The sequence below is a fragment of the Mirounga angustirostris genome, unplaced genomic scaffold (genome assembly GCF_029215605.1).
Source record: "Mirounga angustirostris isolate CCGP_5_RB_7025 unplaced genomic scaffold, mMirAng1.0.hap1 SCAF_10, whole genome shotgun sequence".
Taxonomy (NCBI): Eukaryota; Metazoa; Chordata; class Mammalia; order Carnivora; family Phocidae; genus Mirounga; species Mirounga angustirostris.
Window position 1 is genome coordinate 31,659,837 of NW_026991718.1, and position 17,778 is coordinate 31,677,614.

General features: G+C 42.9%; 1 long non-coding RNA gene and 1 pseudogene across 1 annotated transcript in view; both read left to right on the forward strand.

The window, feature by feature from the left end:
• LOC135361735 (uncharacterized) overlaps positions 1-15,920 on the forward strand; it is a 28,893-nt gene extending 12,973 nt beyond the window's left edge. Inside the window, exons 2-3 of the long non-coding RNA XR_010405537.1 lie at positions 15,479-15,643; positions 15,819-15,920. This is a non-coding gene — a long non-coding RNA (uncharacterized LOC135361735). The remainder of the gene's footprint in view (positions 1-15,478; positions 15,644-15,818) is intronic.
• On the forward strand, positions 13,135-13,510 carry LOC123851009 (MICOS complex subunit MIC13-like; annotated as a pseudogene).
• Positions 15,921-17,778: the final 1,858 nt, after the last annotated feature.

The following is a 17,778-nucleotide window of genomic DNA, read 5'->3' on the forward strand; positions in this document are numbered from 1 at the left end:
ACTCCCTCAGGCCCTGGTAACCCCTAATCTACTTTTCCTCTCTATGAATTCCAGGTACCGTATATAAGTGGAATCATACAGTATTTATGTTTTTGTAACTGGCTTATTTTACTTAGCACAATGTCTTCAAGTTTCATTCGTGTTGTAGCATGTGTCAGAATTTCCTTCCTTTTTAAGGCTAAACAATATTCCATTGTATGTATAGACCACAGCTTGTTTATCCATTCATCTGTTGGTAGGCATCTGGGTTGCTTTCACCCCTTGGTTATTGTGAATAGTGCTGATAAGAACATGGGTATACAAATATCTCATTGAGACCCTGCTTTCGTTTCTTTTTGGTATATTCAGAAGTGGAATGACCTGCCATACTGTTTTCCCTAGTCACTGCACCATTTTACATTCCTACCAACAGTGCACAAGGGTTCCAACTTCTATCTTTGCCAACTCTCTCTTTCCTTCCTTCTTTCTTTTTCTTCTTCCCTTCCTTCCTCCTTTTCTTCCTTTTCTCTTTCTTTTGTTCTTTCACTGTAGCCACCTTAAATGGTGTGAAATGCAGAATCTGCATTTTTAAAAAAGATTCATTTATTTATTTGAGAGATGGGGAGCAGAGGGAGAGAGAATCCTGAAGCAGACTCCCCACTGAGTGCTGGGTCCAACATGGGGCTCGATCTCATGGTTAAATGCTTAACAAACTGAGCTACACAGGTGCCTCCGGAATCTGCAAGCAATTGTGTTGGGTTACAAGTTTGAGAAGGTGCTCTACTGCCCAGGCTGGTTGGCCTCCCTCTCTATGCATTTGCTTATATTTTTTAGCATTGACTATGGTCTTGTGTTATCAATGTTTATTTGGCTTTCCAGTTTTCTACAAATAGCTATTTTGGCTTAAGCCTGTTCAACCTCTATTGTTCATTGGCAACTTTGGTGAAAAATGCTCTCTGGGTTCAGATATAGAGGGTTTAAATCCAGGGGGAAGCTGAGTTCCATTCCTGAGGTCCCATGTGGTCCAAACTCTATAAGGACACAGAATATGAAGAAAGAGCCCAAGTAGCCCAAAGTAATAAAAAGGAAGCCTAATCTTACCTCATAGCACCAAACAATATAAAAAGGAATCAAGACCAGAACACTCAACAGCATTTCTTAAAACCCTTTATCTTTCCTCTCCAATTCACTCCAGATTCAAAGTGTTCCTCCTCCTCTATCTCTCCTCTTCTCCAGTCCTCTACTTATTGATACATCTGCCCAGTCTCTTTTATAAGCAGATCCCCTCCTTAGGCCTTTATCTTTTCATTTTCCAAAACAACATCCCCAAGTCCTGTAACTTTCTGGGAAAGCTGCCTACTTCTCTAAGGGCCAGGAAGGAGCCATTGGGCAGAGAAAGACAGCATTTTCTATGTAGGAGGGAGGATAGGTGAAGACTGGAAACTCTCATATGTTAATGGCTAGCTTGCATGTTTTTCTCCTCTACTGGATTGTGAATTCATTGAGGACTTCATGTTTTACCCCATGAATTTCTGATTCATGGTGACTGTTCAGATGTATAGGACAGCTGACCTCTTGGTGACCTAATCCAAGTGTAGGGGAGGAACACAATTCTCTCTCTCTGCTCACCTAGATTCTCTGGCTGGGGCTCTGCAAATTAGACTGACAAAAGAAAGATTAACAAGAAAAAAACAAATAGAAGTTCACTAACATGTGCATTGTGCATATACATGGGAGCACTGAGATGAATAACTCAAAGAGGTGGTTAGAACTTGGCTTTATATAGTATCTTTTTTAAGGAAACTTTTCTTTTTTTAGAGAGAGAGTGTGCATGTGCATGAGCAGGTGGGGAGGAGCAGAGGGAGGGAGAGAGAATCTTAAGCAGGCTCTACCCCCAGTGCAGAGCCTGATGTGGGGCTCAATCTCATGACCCTCAGATCATGACCTGAGCCAAAATCAAGAGTTAGATGCTTCATGGCCTGAGCCACACAGGCACCCCTGGGCTTCTATAGTATCTTAACAAAAGAACAATATGTTTTTAGAGAAGTGACAAGACAAAGGAAAGGGACTTTGAATTTCTAGGGGGGCAAATTGTGGGAAGGTAAATATACAGGGGAACTAATGGAAGATAAGGGCTAGTTAGTAGTTTGTTATATGGATTCTTCTCCAGGCTGAGAAGGGTCTAGAGTTGGCTCCAATGATTGAATTCTGTCTTCTGGATGAAAGGGAAAGGGGGCATCTTTATAAATTTATATCCTACTTTTAGACAAATAGGGGAAGGATAGAGAACTTTTCTTGTATCTACTTCTCAATTGCCTTTAGCTCAAAACAATCAATATGTCAAGTGGCATATTTTGGGATGGCATATTCTACTCTTCATGGATAACCTACAGCCCAGGTGTTCTTTATGCTGCCAGCACTGAAAGAGTCCCAGGATATTCAGGTTACAGCATCACCTAGGATTCACTCCCTTCTTCCCTGATGCCACAGAAATAGAACTTCTCAAGGGCCTTAGTTGCTCTTGTAGCCTCTAGCCTGTACCTGACATTATCAACAAGACTCTTTGATGGAGGTGAATTTTGAAAATCCAGAAACCAGCAGGTCCCTTTGGAAGTGATATTTCACTGCTGCTTTCTCATCTGTAAAATCAATGCTTGTTTCTGACCCAGAGCTGGGTACAGATCTTCTTTCTTATGCATAAACAATATATTCTCTAAATTGATTCATCACTCTACACCCTGGCTTCTAATGACAGATGGCAGTTTTTCTTTGTCTTTCTTGCTTTTGAACATGGACATTAATCTGCAGACTGAACATTATGGAAAGTGCACGGACTCTCTCCACAGCACATGTGTGACCTTCTCCTCTGGTCTTCAGGAAGCTGGACCTAGGAAAGAACTTTAATATTCACCACCAGAGTAAGCTGTAAATATCACACTGTTTGCTTAACTTGTAACGTTAATCTTTCTGTGGCTCTGGGCATTAAATAATAAGGAAAATACCACAACTTACTACAACCAGTCAATGAGCTGATAAGATGGATGCTGTTGTGTTTCAAAATTGTGCCAAGTTTATGTTGATAAAGTTACTTTCTTCTTCGAATCTGAAAAACAGTGCCTATGGTTCTAATCCTATGTGACTCTGACTTTGTCTTAGATTTACATGAAATAGGAAATTGGCCCCAACTGGCCTCATTCATCTTCATAACTCCTCTACTGATGAAATTTATGGGGAATGTAGTATTATTATTCTTTCACTACTAAGGTCTAGAGAGCTTAAGCTTTCAGTCAAACTAGCAAATTCTGTATTGGTTCCAGAACCAAAAGAAAAGGAATAGGTCTGTGGCTATATCTACAGAAAAAAACAACAACAAAAACAAATGTAAAAAAAATTGCTATTGCATGGTAGGAAGGAGGCTATTTTGTTTATCAAAGGCAGTTGAGTCTCACAGACTGCATCTATTCAGGACTGTTGATTAGAATTGACTTGTTAGTCCCATGGAACAACAGGTCAATTCAGCCCAACCACCACTTTGATGGATTTTTTTTTTTTTTTAACTTAGAATGTTTGATTCATCTACTAACTTGACGGCACGTGGACCACCAGCAGGTGGATTATTATAATTAAGAGTCTTTTTAATAGCCTTTGAGAAAAATAATCAGATTCTAAATTCTGATTCTTGGGCATTTGTTAAATAGGAAAGGCCCAAATATCCCCCAGTCCTTCTTTCCACATCCAATGACTATGGTATGTATTTTGACATGGTCTGGATTTCTGTTGGAAATTTTGTTTAGCTATTAGTGCAGCAGACCTGAAATAATAATACACAAGATAGAAGTTCATTTTTCTCATATGTAAAAGACACAGAGAATTGATGTAGCTCAGAGGCAGGACATGGGGCACTGTCCCTGTCAGGCGAAAGCAAATTGCTTCTGGTATTTTAGGCTTATTAGGATAGAGAAATAAAGCATTTGTAGACATAATAAGTACATATTAGATGGTCAAAATGGTGTCAATTTGCTCCAGGACAGACAACTATAGGAAGAGGGGCAGCAACAGAAGTTACTAATTCAGATTTTGATAATTCATTATCATGCTCTAAGACCCATCTGTTCACTGCACATGTTAAGCAGGTGAGTTAAATGGGGACGTAATAGAAATCACTACCCTTCAATTTTCTTTGATGATGACACTAATTCCCAGAATTCTCTTAAAAATACAGCATTGATTTTGGTTTATTATTTTTTTTTTTAGGAGGGGACCGTCCCAGTAGTGCTTACTCTAGGTCAGGAAGCCAATTTGATGTTTCTACTATTTACTGAATTCATCCATTCATACTGTAATTCAGGAACTGGGGCAAATTACCAGGGGTTGGATTGACAGAAACCGTGCCCATCATGAAGTGGACTTGGACTCAAACTCCATTTATCACTGGATCCCCCTAGGTAAGGCTCTGCTGTGTGTGTGTGTGTGTGTGTGTGTGCGCGCGTGTATGTGTAAAGAAACAGTGATGTTCTGGGTCACTGGAGTTTAGCACAAATCCAAAGCCACTTCCAATAATTTGTGAAAGGTATAGATATTTCCCTTTCTCTAGTATACAATTATCTTCGTAAATGTATGCAGGTACTTTTGGTGAAGGGGTAGAGGAAGATTTTCATATAGGTTCTTATGATGTCCTTCCTCAAAGTTTCTCCCTTTCATTTACTAAATTGAGAGTATAGATATTGGAAGATAGGCCATGACTCGTGATGATTTAAGCTGGATATGGTTACTTAAGTGTAGGTTTTTTTCAGTCATTCAGGTTAAGTACATCCTTCATAGGCTATCCATCTAGTTCAGTTTTAGGAACATCATGATCAGTTAGCCCCTACCAAAATATCCCTGCAAGTCAAATTATTCTGTTTTTTTTTTTTTAAGTAAGCTCTACACCTAACACTCGAACTCAGGACCCCAAGATCAAGGGTCCTATGCTCCACCAACTAAGCCAGCCAGGTGCCCCTCATTCTGCTATTATAATAACCACATCCACTCTGTTTCTGGCAGTTAAATCCTACTATGTCATGTCTGCTCTTCTGGGCATTCACCAACCCTACTGAAATCAGGGAACTAAAATTTATTTTAAATATTTTATTTATTTATTTGAGAGAGCGAGAGTGAGAGAGCATGAGTAGCGAGGAGAGGGAGAGAGAGAAGCAGACTCTCCACTGAGCAGAGAGCCCAATGCGGAAATTGATCCCAGGACCCTGGAATCATGACCTGAGGTGAAGGCAGACACTTAACTGACTGAGCCACCCAGGCGCCCCAGGGAACTATTTTAAATAACAATATCTCCTACCTTCATCTCTGGAGTACAGAAGAAATTCAACAAAGTACTCTTCAAGATTCTGGTTCTCTCTTTATTAATGTTTTCCTCAGTGCCTTAGAAAAGGGAGTGTTCTCTGGGTTTAGTTTGGGTATATGTTAGATGTTGTATGTGATAAATCCATTCCAGTATTCTTATCTCTCTGAACCTCTGTTTCAGCTTCCTTCAGCAATAGGCCATAGTAGGATCCAGGTTTTAGTCAACTAACAAGTTAATAATTGTCTCAAGCTAAGAAAAATGAATCCAGAATCTCTGGTTTAGTGTATTCAGGCCAATAATTTGGTCCATAAAATTATGTTTCTGGTGGAATACCCAATCTAATCTCCAGATTTTTGTCAGGATTAATTTTAGCAAAATCTTGCAATTCTTTTGGCATGTGAAACTTTTCCTTCCGTGTCTGACTTTAAATTGGGCCCTTGGGGCATGCTTGATCTGGAACTAGTTTTAATCAGGTGGGAATGGAAGATCACAGGTGTAGGGCATGAGGAGAGCCAGAAGTCCTGTATAAGAGAACTGCCTCAGATGAGGTCAGCATAAGGTCTTCAAGCAGGGCCAGATCAGTGTCTTCAGCTGTGGGAGGAGGGATTGCTTCTTTCAGTAAGGGAGATGCAGTGGGGCTTGAGGATACTCAGAATCATCTAGGTCTTCCCAAATGCTCTCATTCCGATCTTTTGTGGCTCCCTCTCCCCCAGATAATGTCCTGACTTTCATATGAGATATGTAGTGAGGGTATGGGTCAACCTATGTTGAAATTCAATAGCTGGCCAGATCTGGCTCTGAGATAAAAAATTATTTTAGAGGAGTCCTAGAAACTCCCTGTTTCTCTAACAATATCTTGATCTGAGAATTTAAATCCTTTAAAGCCTGTCTTTTGTGAAGCTCACTGATGGTAATAGAGGCAGCCATCCCAGCCCATGCTTCTTTTATTCCTTAGCACCACATAATGACGTCTACGGGGAAGCAATCAAAAGGGAAAGCCAAACTTTAGCTTCAGTAGATACTTTATTCCAAATGACAAAAGGTAATCATTTAAGTTGCTGTTTTCCTACCTTAGATATTACGGGTTACTAGTGTCCCATCATTTAATAATACCCAAGTACTTCAAAGCCGACTAGGTCAGATAGCCATTCTAAGCTTCATGTCCTTGAAGTCTGTTGTTTGCAATCACTTATAGTTCAATTTTTGTATTGGTCAGAGTTCCTTAGATGCGGTCAATGAATTTACTCTGGTTACTTTAAGCAGAGGGGAATTTGCTAAGGGATAAAGAGCTTAAAGAATCGTTACAAAGGCTAAAGAAACAGATTCTAGGTAATCTTCCAGGAATAACCCCAGTGTGTACTTCCACATTCCAAAATAACCTTCCAAGGGAGCTATAGCATCTGCTATGATCAGGAAGCCACCAAAGTGCTGGTTCCAGTTCATGCTAAAAATATGAATAGAAATATGCCCTGCCTCTTTCCTGTATAAACTTGAGTTCCCCATCAGTCCAACATGGGTGCATCTGATTGGTGGACTCTCAATCACCCTAGGCACCCTAGCACAAGGAGGACTGAGAAGTACAATCTTTTATTTATTTACTTTTAATTTATTGCTGAGAAGTCAGGATCTATAGAATGGGGAACTATCAAAATGTTAAAAATGTGTTCAAAATATTTCTGGACATCTGGTAAGGAGGCTGGAGAACAGAAAAGGGGAGAGCCATAGCAATCTACTTCTTGGGTTGGGTGGTAAGTCCACGAGTATTCATTATTTTCTAGTACTTTATAATGAATGCATATATGTATTATTTTGAGTTCTCCAGAGAAATTTAAAGAATTGGTTCATGTGACTATGGAGGCTGAGAGGTCCCAAGATCTGTGGTTGGGAAGCCACCCAGGAGAGCCAATGATATATTTCCAGTTTGAGTTTGAAGGCAGAAGACTGATGTCCTAGCTCAAAGAAAAGCAGGCAGAGAGAATTCTTTCTTAGCCTTTTACTCTATTCAGGTCTTCACGTGGCCGACCCACATTGGGGAGGGCAATCTGCTTTACTCAGTCTACCGATTCAAATGTTAATCTCACCCAGAAGCACCCTCACACACCCAGAAATAATGTTTAACCATGTGACCCAGTCAAATTGACACATAAAACTAACCACCACAATATATGTTACCTACTTTTTATGTAATATATCAAATAATGTTTTTTGGTGTGAGATACAAAAAAAGATTTTTTGGTCAAGTACAACTGACTGATATCCACTACAAAATGCAGCCCTTTTAGTTAAGATTTTGATTGAGTTTAAGTGCAAATGACTGTGGAAGGAGTAGTTCTTTAGCTGTCATTTGGATCTCAGTTTGAGGGAGAATGAGTGGGTTGTTGAATGGAGTTTGGAGAGAGAGAGAGAGAGAGAACTTAATTCAGGTGTTTGAGAAGCAGAGGGGTTGAGAACACCTTAGAAATCAAGAAGGAGGGGCGCCTGGGTGGCTCAGTCGGTAAGCGGCTGCCTTCGGCTCAGGTCGTGATCCCAGAGTCCTGGGATCGAGCCCTGCATCAGGCTCCCTGCTCCGCTGGAAGACTGCTTCTCTCTCTCCCACTGCCTGCCGCTCCCCTCTGCTTGTGCTCTCTCTCTCTCTCAAATAAATAAAATCTTAAAAATATATATATAAAAGGGAAAGAATGGGGGTTTGCTGCTCTAAGACAGATTTCTGCTACTTCACATTTTCGTTGGAACTGCTCAGATTCCTAGCACTTGCCTGAGACCGTTTTCCTTTTCATTTCTTCGCCTTAAGGGATATTGGAATTTTCAGGTGCCTGAGAGATTATTGCTGATTTGTTGTGTATCTATGACTATGCCCTGTTTTCATTTTTTAGTATACGTGGAGGACTCTGAATTAAAACCCCCTCTTCCAACCTCTCTTTCTGGTTCTCTGGGCATTAGTTCACACAGTGTGAAAGCACAGGTTAGGTTGTATACTTCATTATCTGCTGCTATTTATTTCAATCCTGGATTGGAGGAGCCAAGGAGCAGAAACGGCATGCGGGAACTTTCTTCAAACCTACCGTTGATGAATAATGCATAATTCTCTGTGACTCATCTGAAGCAATGGTAAACAAAACCCAAACATTTGGCCACCTCCTCAGCAATCTACAGTCAGTGGTCCCACCCCTTACAAACTGTGAACGGCAGTATTTGAAGGTAGCAATGGAAATCCGCAGTGCTAGTTTATCTTTAGTATCACCCATCTGTTTATTGGCACACAGTTAAGTCAGAAAGTAACAGAGCACAACAAAGACAAAAAGGTGTCCCAACTACGAAGGTAGCTGGAGTCACAGGATGTTACCAGGACCATTCCCTACCACACCTCATATACTTTTCCCTTGATTTTTTTCCGGTTAATAAATTGGAAGCAACACCAGCGTTGTGGTCAGACAGTCTTGCGTTCAAATTCTGCCTCCACTGCTTAGGAGCTGTATGTCCTTGGGCAAGTTATTTAGCTTCTTCCATTTTGGTTTCTCATCCTCCTTCCACTTTGGTGTCCGGTAAGAAGGGAGAGCAGCAATCCTTAACTCTAGACACTCAGGGCCCTTAATTATAAGCAACGGCAGCTGACTCTAGCTGATTAAGCAGAAAGGATACCGGGTGGCTCACAGGGCAGTTGAGAGGGAGAGAGGCAGGCTTGAAGCTCAGCTTCTGGGGTCAAGGCCAGAAACTATGCTGTAGGAGTGACCCAGTAAGGAAGCTGCCTATCCTTCTTTCCCTCAGAGCACAGGTCGGCTGCCAGGAACTCACGCTCTGCTGGAACTCTGCTAGCACTTGATAGTTCTGGGCCAGGAATCCACCTGGCACCCCAGAAAGCTGGGTCCCTCTGCCACCACCCTTGTCAGCAGATGGGTCCCAGGTATCACCTCCTTCCTCTGGTTCATCGTTTCCGACTAGACTGTTGCCTGGGCACATCTTAGTGGCGGATCCTAGGCTTCATGCCTGTGTTCTAGCTGCCAAGGTCTTTGGGGAAGCAAATTTTCTGACTTGACTTTAGGGAGGCAGAGCTCCTAAGGCAGGGAACTGTCCAAATATAGCAAAATGCATAAAAGGTGTGAGGCAACTGGAAAACATGACTTACATTATCTATCAAAGAGTTGTGAAAATTGAGTATGTTAAATGTCTGGTCTGCTTCTGGAGTTCAAGGATTTTTTGTTTGTTTTTGTTTCCTATTCTTTCTTTATCAGAAATATCCATTGGCTCACTGGCTTAACTCTCAGGTTGGGTTCTACCAAGGCAGGATTTGTAAGTAAAGTGGAATGGAGCCTTTGACTTGGGGTGGGGTCTCTACTTCCTAGTGCCACTCCCTGGATGGACCTGACCTCCTGACTCCTAACCCTTACCTGCCCTGACCCTTGGGAGCTGCTCACTCCTTCCTGTTACATTTGACCTTTCGATTCTTATATCTTTTGCTTGCTCATTACCACAGCAACCCACTGACACTCTCCACCCACCTCTCATTTTGTGCTAATCTCTTGGCCTCTTGGCTCATAGATTTTTAGTTGGTAACAAATCCTGCTACCAACTGGATTCTTTCCTTGCCCTGACTTCTGGACTGTTTGCGTAGCATTCTCATATTTTGTATAATCATCGAAGGAGACTTTCTATGCAATATTTGGATCTTTTAAACGGTTCCTTTAGGTTCATATGAAATAATTTTCCTATCTCTAATGAACAAGAAGTGAAAAAAGTCTGAAATGGGGATGGAAAAGGACAAAAGGAACAGTTACAGAATGGTTTCCCTGTCACTCACCCCAGTCTCATACTCTTCCTAAGAAGAAATTCATTAGTACTTTGTATACAGAGGGGGAAAGAAAACCAAAACAACTTGTTCCAAGACATAAGCTAGTGTCTTTCTTACTGATAAATTTCCCCAAACCCTCTTAAGCCAGACTCTGCTTTCTTTCATGCCACTGCACTTGCAAAATTGCCAAGCTTCTTTCCAACTGAAACAAAGGGCAGCATTCTCAACATTACCAGCCTGGCATGTGGCTGTCGGGACTCTTTGGGCAAAGAGAATGCCTTGAAGAGCTGGGGAGAGAGTGGCATGATCCTGTTCTGCCATCATGGCTCAGGGAACCAGGAGTTGTTTGTCCATAATTATTTATTCAAATTGTCCTGATAGCTCACAACTTCATTTGACAGTCTGGGAAATGTTCTGCTCAATTGGCTGGAAATGCCCTCAGAAGTCCTTAGGCCTATTGAATCCTGGGCTGTGTTCTAGAGAAGTATACACAAACAGATATGAAAGATGATTATTGTTCAGAGTTGTCATAGTACAGTGACTGACCCTCCGGATAAAGGCAATGGAAGCCAGGCAATATTTCATAGATCTCCTATGGAGAGCCAAGAATTCCACCAGAGAACGTTCAAAGACTTACGAGAGTTTTCTTGCTTAATTGCATACCTCAAAATAAGGTATTATTGGAGACAGACTGAGGACATCAGATCAAAAGTGCTAGCATATCTCTAAGAAAAATATCTCTGAGTGAGGCGCCATCCATTCACAATGGTGGGAGAACTGGACCTAGCATCAGATCACTTGGAATCTCAGTTCTGCTACTTTTAGAAGAGTATTTTGGATGAGACATTGTTTCCACTATTATATAACTGCTTTGTCCTACCAAAGTGAAGGATGGAGGCGCCTGGATGGCTCAGTTGGTTGGGTGTCCGACTCTTGGTTTTGACTCGGGTCGTGATCTCAGGGTTGTGGGATCGGCCCTGGGTCAGGCTCCAGCTCTGTGGGGAGTCTGCTTCTCTTCCTTTCCCTCTCCCTCTACCCCTCTCCCTACATGAGTGTTTTCTTTCTCACACACTCTCTCTCTCAAGTGGATGGATAGATCTTTAAAAAAAAAAAAAAAGTGAAGGATATAAAGTGCAAAAGTACCAGAATCCCTTTCTAGCACCTAAATTAATTAGGATTCATTAGCTTGTTGGCAGTAAAGGCCCTGAAAAAATAGGAGAGAGAGAGACAAAACTCCAAAGAAAGAACATGGTTCCAAAAAGGTCTAGAGAATAATAGCATGGAAGTGGCAATTGTACCCGGGGCACCCAGGGTGTGGTATCCGGTTGACCATGGAGTAGCAGGAGGTAAATGGCATAGTCAAAATCATGGCAGAGTGCTCAAAGAGAAATGAAAGCGGTCTCTCAGGAAGATTCCATCTACTATTAAATTTTGTCTACTACACTTTGCCCTGCTTAGCATACTTACTCAGGCAGTAGGAGGAATTCTAGTGGCAGATATGGAAAAGTATGCTATTGGTGGGAGTGGGAATGAACAACAGGTATATTTATAGCTAGCTGATACTATGCTGAAGGTATCTATATCACAGCCCTGTGGAGGAACGAGATCCCAGACTTGCTGCCAAGTTTCATCATGGAACATATGGACCTTATGATTTCAGGTTCAGTGATCTTGGTCCAGCTGCAAGAATAACTTATGCATGAATTAACAACAGAAACAAAGCTGTCAGCTGAGGACCAGGTGGATGGCAACCTCTCTGCCCCTTGATAAATGTCTGGTGTTTATAGGGCTGGTCTGGTTAATTTGGGCAGATCTGTCTCTGGGCTCCTAAACCCCCAATTCCAGAGGCTTAAGGCACCTGTTCCCTTCATCTTGCTCTGGGTCTGTTTCTGATGACCGGTTCTAAGTACAGTCTAAGACTGGTCAGAGCCTTAATGCTGTGGTGGGAGTATGGGCAAGATATCTGTGTTACTATGTTGTCATAGCATAGAATGGAAGAACAGAGATGAGCTTTTTAATTTACCAAGTCCAGGAGAAGGGTCAGGTCCGGAGAGGGGTTGTGATTTACCCAAGATCACCTGAAAGAGTGTCTGGCGGAAGTGGGAACTTTCCAAAAAGGAATTAAAAATGAGCAGGGTGGGCATGTTTATTACCTTTCACCATCAGGTGGAGTTTGTGCACTAAACTGTTACTATTAAAAAGGGAATAAATTTCTTCCACATGTTTCAAGGTTTAACTCACTGAGCAAAGACCATATTGCCAATATGCAATTTTACAGAAGTTATGGCAGAAAGGCACTTATTTTATTAGTTTAATGCAATTGCACTAGATTTCAGGGAAATACCATTTTATTTTGGAGGGACACGGATGGCTGTTTATGCACAGCAAATTCTTGGGCCCTGAAATACTGCTTTCTACTTCCCGGCTGTCTTTCTGGGCTGCCTGTGACTCACAGTATAAGAATCCTTGCATTATTCTGAAAGTAGCGGGCTAGTGGCTGTAGTTTTTCTTTTGTCCTTCCATTTCTCTCGTAGGGTGTTACATTTCCATGTTGGAAGCGTTCTTTTCCATTAGGGTTTCCCATTCCATGCAGCCCTTGGAGGTGTAGACCCAGGGCGTGTTTGTTTGTCCCGGAACAGGGTAGCTGTTCCTGTGATGTCTGAGAGGGAACTCCAGCCTTACTCCCAATCCTCAGCTAGGATGGGGCCATGAGGGAAAATGAACTAGGGCTAGCCTGCACCCTGTCTGTGGCTTTTATTAGCTAACCTTTGGCTTTTTTTTTTTTTTTCCTTTGATAAAGTCCATTGGGGTTCATCTTTACTTTTTGGTTTTTCTTTTCTCACTAAGGATCCATTTTGAGACGCTGTCCTTTTAACCAAGAAGATACAGCTCTCTGGCAAATCAGACTTCCCATTGTTGACAAAAGGGGCCAGACCCTTACTTTCTCCCTTCCTCATGTGTCTTCCTCTCCTAGGCCAGCCACCTTCACACGGAGAACTTGATTGGTTCCCAGGAGACATTCTTTCTCTGGGCGAGTCGAGTGTTCTTGCCCATGCTGAGCGACCATGGTGCCCCGAGTGTGGTCACCGATGAGGTTCCTCATCAAGGGCAGTGTGGCTGGGGGGTGCCACCTATCTGGTGTATGACCAGGAGTTGCCGGGACCAAGTGACAAGAGCCAGGCTGTCCTTCAGAAGGCTGAGGAGGTAGTCCCTCCAGCCACATACCACCAGTTCAGCCAGTCTGAAGATACCCCAGCTCCCAGTCCCTCCAAAGTTTAACTCACATCCGCGACACCTGGAATTCAGGCATCATTACGGTGATGTCCGCTCCGTCGGTGGCCCCCTCCAAGGCCCTTGAGTACTCCAAGGAGGGCTGGGAATACCTGAAGGAGCAAACTGAGTAGCCTGTCAGAGGAGGCCACCTGTCCCAGTCAGAAACAGCTAGGGGTCTCTAGCTGTTTGGGAGACTCTAGCATAGACCTGGAGACTCCAGACTGGGACTGGGACTCCACTCCAAGGGCAGCTCCCGGCCTTGCCGACCCAATAAAGGACTTGGGAGGTGCAAAAAAAAAAAAAAAAAAAAAAGAAAAGAAAAGAAAAAAAGAAATACTGAGGGTCTGCCTTAAGTAGCTGACAAACTTTCCAGTTTACCTGGGGCTGTCCAGGTTTTAGAACTTAAAGTCCTGTGATACAAGAAACCTTCAGTTTTGGGAAAACTCAGAGAGCTGGTCACCCTAAGCCTAAGTGGAGCACTGTCTAGGAGCTTGGTATATAACTGGCCATCAGCCTCTCAGGTACTCAGCAAAGCTGAGAGGTTTCTGATTCTTACAGAGGAAAGCATGACATGGTGGAAAAGCATTTACCTAGAACTGAGGACCTTGGGCCCTGGTCCCAGTTTGACTGCAAAAGAGGCAGAGCTCAAGGGCAGATCACTGAACTTCAATTTCCTTCCTCCAGAAGAGTAGAAACATTGCATTTGGTGTTTGACTTTTTGCAACCCAGATTCTACAATTTGATTTCTAAAGGAGTGTGATGAACCAATTCACACTAATTCATATTCCTAGATACAAGGCAATAGGTAATAAGGTTTTGTTGACACTTGCTGATGATGCTAACATTTACAAAGTCCTTATTCTGTGCCAGACACATCCATTATTTTACTTCATCCTCGCAACTTTTTAAAAAAGATTTTATTTGTTTATTTTAGAGAGAGAGCAGGGCAAGGGGCAGAGGGAGAGGGAGAGAGAGAATCTCAAACAGACTCTATGCTGAGCATGGAAGCCGACATGGGGCTCAACGTGGGGCTCGATCTCATGACCCAGAGATCATGACCCTGAGATCATGACCTGAGCCTAAACCAAGAGTCAGAGGCTCAACTGCCTGAGCCACCCAGGCGCCCCAAGGTAGATGCTTTCTTTATTTTCATTCACAGATGAGGGGCTCCGGGCCAAGAGAGGGTAAGTAACATGCCCTAAATCACACAGAAAGCTGTGGATCAAAGATCAGAACCTGGGAGGTCTGGTTCCCAAGCCCAAACTTGACCTGTTGCTCTCACTGGCTAGGGTTGAGTCAACAGTTGAAATGGACAGGCTAATTGTTTCCTCTCAAAGGACTGGCAAAAGGAAACAGTGGCTATTTGGAATGAGATCTTCCCATTCTGGGCTGCTAAAGGTTATCGTCCCCAAAAACAGAGCCTGGTATTTGAGAAATTAGTGTCCCTAGCTCATAGCCAGGCCCCTCCCTGCTCTTTAAGACTAGACAAAGGGTGGTAAAACCAATTGAGAATTAGAGCAGCCCCCACACCCGCTCCTTTCCTATTTTTGGAGGCTTTAGGAGAGTTCTACTCCCTCCAGGCTCGGTGGAGCACTTTGAGCGCTGTTAGCAAGGCTCAGAGGGGCACTGTCAACTGCTCCCACTGTCTCTTACTGTTGGTCTGGAAAATGATTCCATTTAGATCAGGCTTGCCTAAAACTGTGTGTGGCACGCTTCTTCCGTTTCTTTAGGAAGGATGATTTGAAATACAGACAAAGTTAAGTCTGTGGGGTCACATTCACAGCAGCCGGCAGAGTTACACTTAATTAAACTACTGTGATTGCTTCATTCATACATTTCACTTGCCCCATTCCCTTCCTCTCTGACTCCTGACGGAGGCAGTACTTTTCCTTGGTGGGGTGGGGTGGGGATGAAATGCTGTGAGTCTTAAGACCAACCCTAATTGACAACACTTATTTTACTGTGATTGTCTACGTGCAAGTATGCAGAAGTAAATTTATATTCTGAGAATGTGACTGCTTTGGACTGAAAAAAAAAATGCCATTAAAGGGCATTAACGGTTCCTCGGAACTCACCATCCTTTGTTCTAAATTCCCCAGCGAGTCTCGAAGCACCAGGGCTGAGGGCAGGAAAGGAAAACAAGGGCTGAAAGCTCTGGCCAATTGAGATGCCAGCCACCAGCACGATCACCCGAAAACCTGGCTCTGGCCCACTTTCTCTCCTGCTGCAAACCATGGGACAGGTCTTCTGCCTGCTGGGTCAAGGTGAACTCCTTAGTCAGGCACAGACATTCCACAATCTGGCTCCATCTCTCTCCAGCCCATCCCCCTGCACTTACCACTGCATGCCCAGGCTCCAGTCCTAGTTGCCCCCATCCTTCTTTCCACACTGCTAGGCTTTTTTTCATAAATGATTCCCTTTTCCTTTAATGACTTCCAGACCTACCACACCCCTGCTCCTGGTGAATTCCTCTCATGCTTTTAGCTGAAGACCAAGGCTCACCTCTTCTGCAAAGCCTGTCTGGACTACCTGCCCCCCCCCGCTCCCCCCCCCCGATACAGTAAGTCTCTCCCTTTCTTGTGCACCCATATTATTTTGTACATTTTGATCTGAGCATTTATTAAATGCAATCTTTATTGGCATGGCTGTCTCCTCCATTAGACCGTGTCTTATTTATCCGTGTTATCCCCTTCCAATTGCAGAGTCTGGCATAACATTGCACGTAGGAAGTACTTAATAGATGCTTATTGAATGAGTATGTTATGGCTGTTATGATTCTGTCTGTTCATATTTATTGTGTGTTTACTATGGGCAAAGCGTCATGTAGGTGCTGTACATGCGTGTGTTTTGAGAGAGAGGGAGAGATAAAATCTGAATGATATGGGTCACGGTCCTTCAAGAGACGTAATATCCTCTGTGAGACAAGGAGTTAAAAAGCAAAGTAGAAGAAGCCCTGCAGACAGGTGCATGGTTCTGACATCGTAGAAGAATAGCCGTTGGATTGGGGTTGGGGTGGGAAGGAGGCACCACAGACCAAGTGGTGTATGAAAGGACATTGACAGAGAAATAGTAGAGGAATGGGGGCACCCAGGCTGAGGGAAGAGTATGAGCAAAGGCATGAAGAGAAGTTCATAGTGATTTCCCGGGAACAAAGGGCCTGAGAGTTCGGCTCTCCACCATAACTATGGGGACTGCACGTTTTTAAAAAATCTGAAATAAATCCCATTAATATCAATAAATGTATTTTCCCTAATTGCCTAGATTTGCATTCTTTAAGCAGGAGTGGTGATTAATCATTTCCAAATTGCTCAAGGATATGAAGCAGGGTGCTCAAAAGTCTTTAGCAGCAGGAAATGCTTGTTGCAAATAAACTGTTTACAATTTACTTTGTGAGCCTCATTTCTGTTGGGACCGTGCAGCAGGTAATGGTCATAGCCATTTCCTGTTGAAAAGTTTTAATGGGCTTGGCTACAGTTCTAGAGACTTTCAACATAGAGTCAGAAAACACAAAGTTGGTTAATACTTTACAGTGCTATTTTAAAATAAAAAGAAACAAACTGAAAATTTGTTTGTCCCTTAGCATTCCTTTACGGAAAGAGACATTTTAAAATTAGATGCAAATACTATAAACCTACCAGAAACTGTGCTTGGTCAGTTTCTCGTTTTAGGATGGAAAGCTTTTCATTTGATAATTGAATGTAGTATGTGGCAGCAATGACCAGTTCACAGATAGATGCCTAGAGTTTATATTGAAAAGTTTTAATTTGATTCAGGGACCCACTATTATCAACAATATGCATGAAGTCCCTGGTAGATGTGCTTCTTGCATTCTAGATGTTACTGTGTTAGACTCTGTTGGGTTCATGCATTCGAGGACTCGCAGATGGCAGAATAAAGATGACCAGCCAACAATGATCTCTTACATTTCATCTTCACCCTTTAGAAGTCAACATACCTTCACATTCATGTTTTCAATTTTCCATAACCTGGTGAAGTGAATAGAACATGAAAAACGATCCTCACTTTATAGATGCGGAAGCCAAGAGGCAGAAATGATAGATAAAACTCTCCCACACACAACTGGTTATTGCCATGGAAAGAGCCAGAACTCTGGCCTTCTGACTTCTTGTACATTGCTACACTATGGTGCTCGTGAATAAACCGACCTCACGTAGAGTGTTGTAGAGATGGGGAGCAAGGGTAAATAACTGATTGCCATGGCGATCAATATAAAAAAGGATGACAGGGCACCTGGGTGGCTCAGTTGGTTAAGCGACTGCCTTCGGCTCAGGTCATGATCCTGGAGTCCCGGGATCGAGTCCCGCATTGGGCTCCCTGCTCGGCAGGGAGCCTGCTTCTCCCTCTGACCCTCCTCCCTCTCATGCTCTCTGTCTCTCAT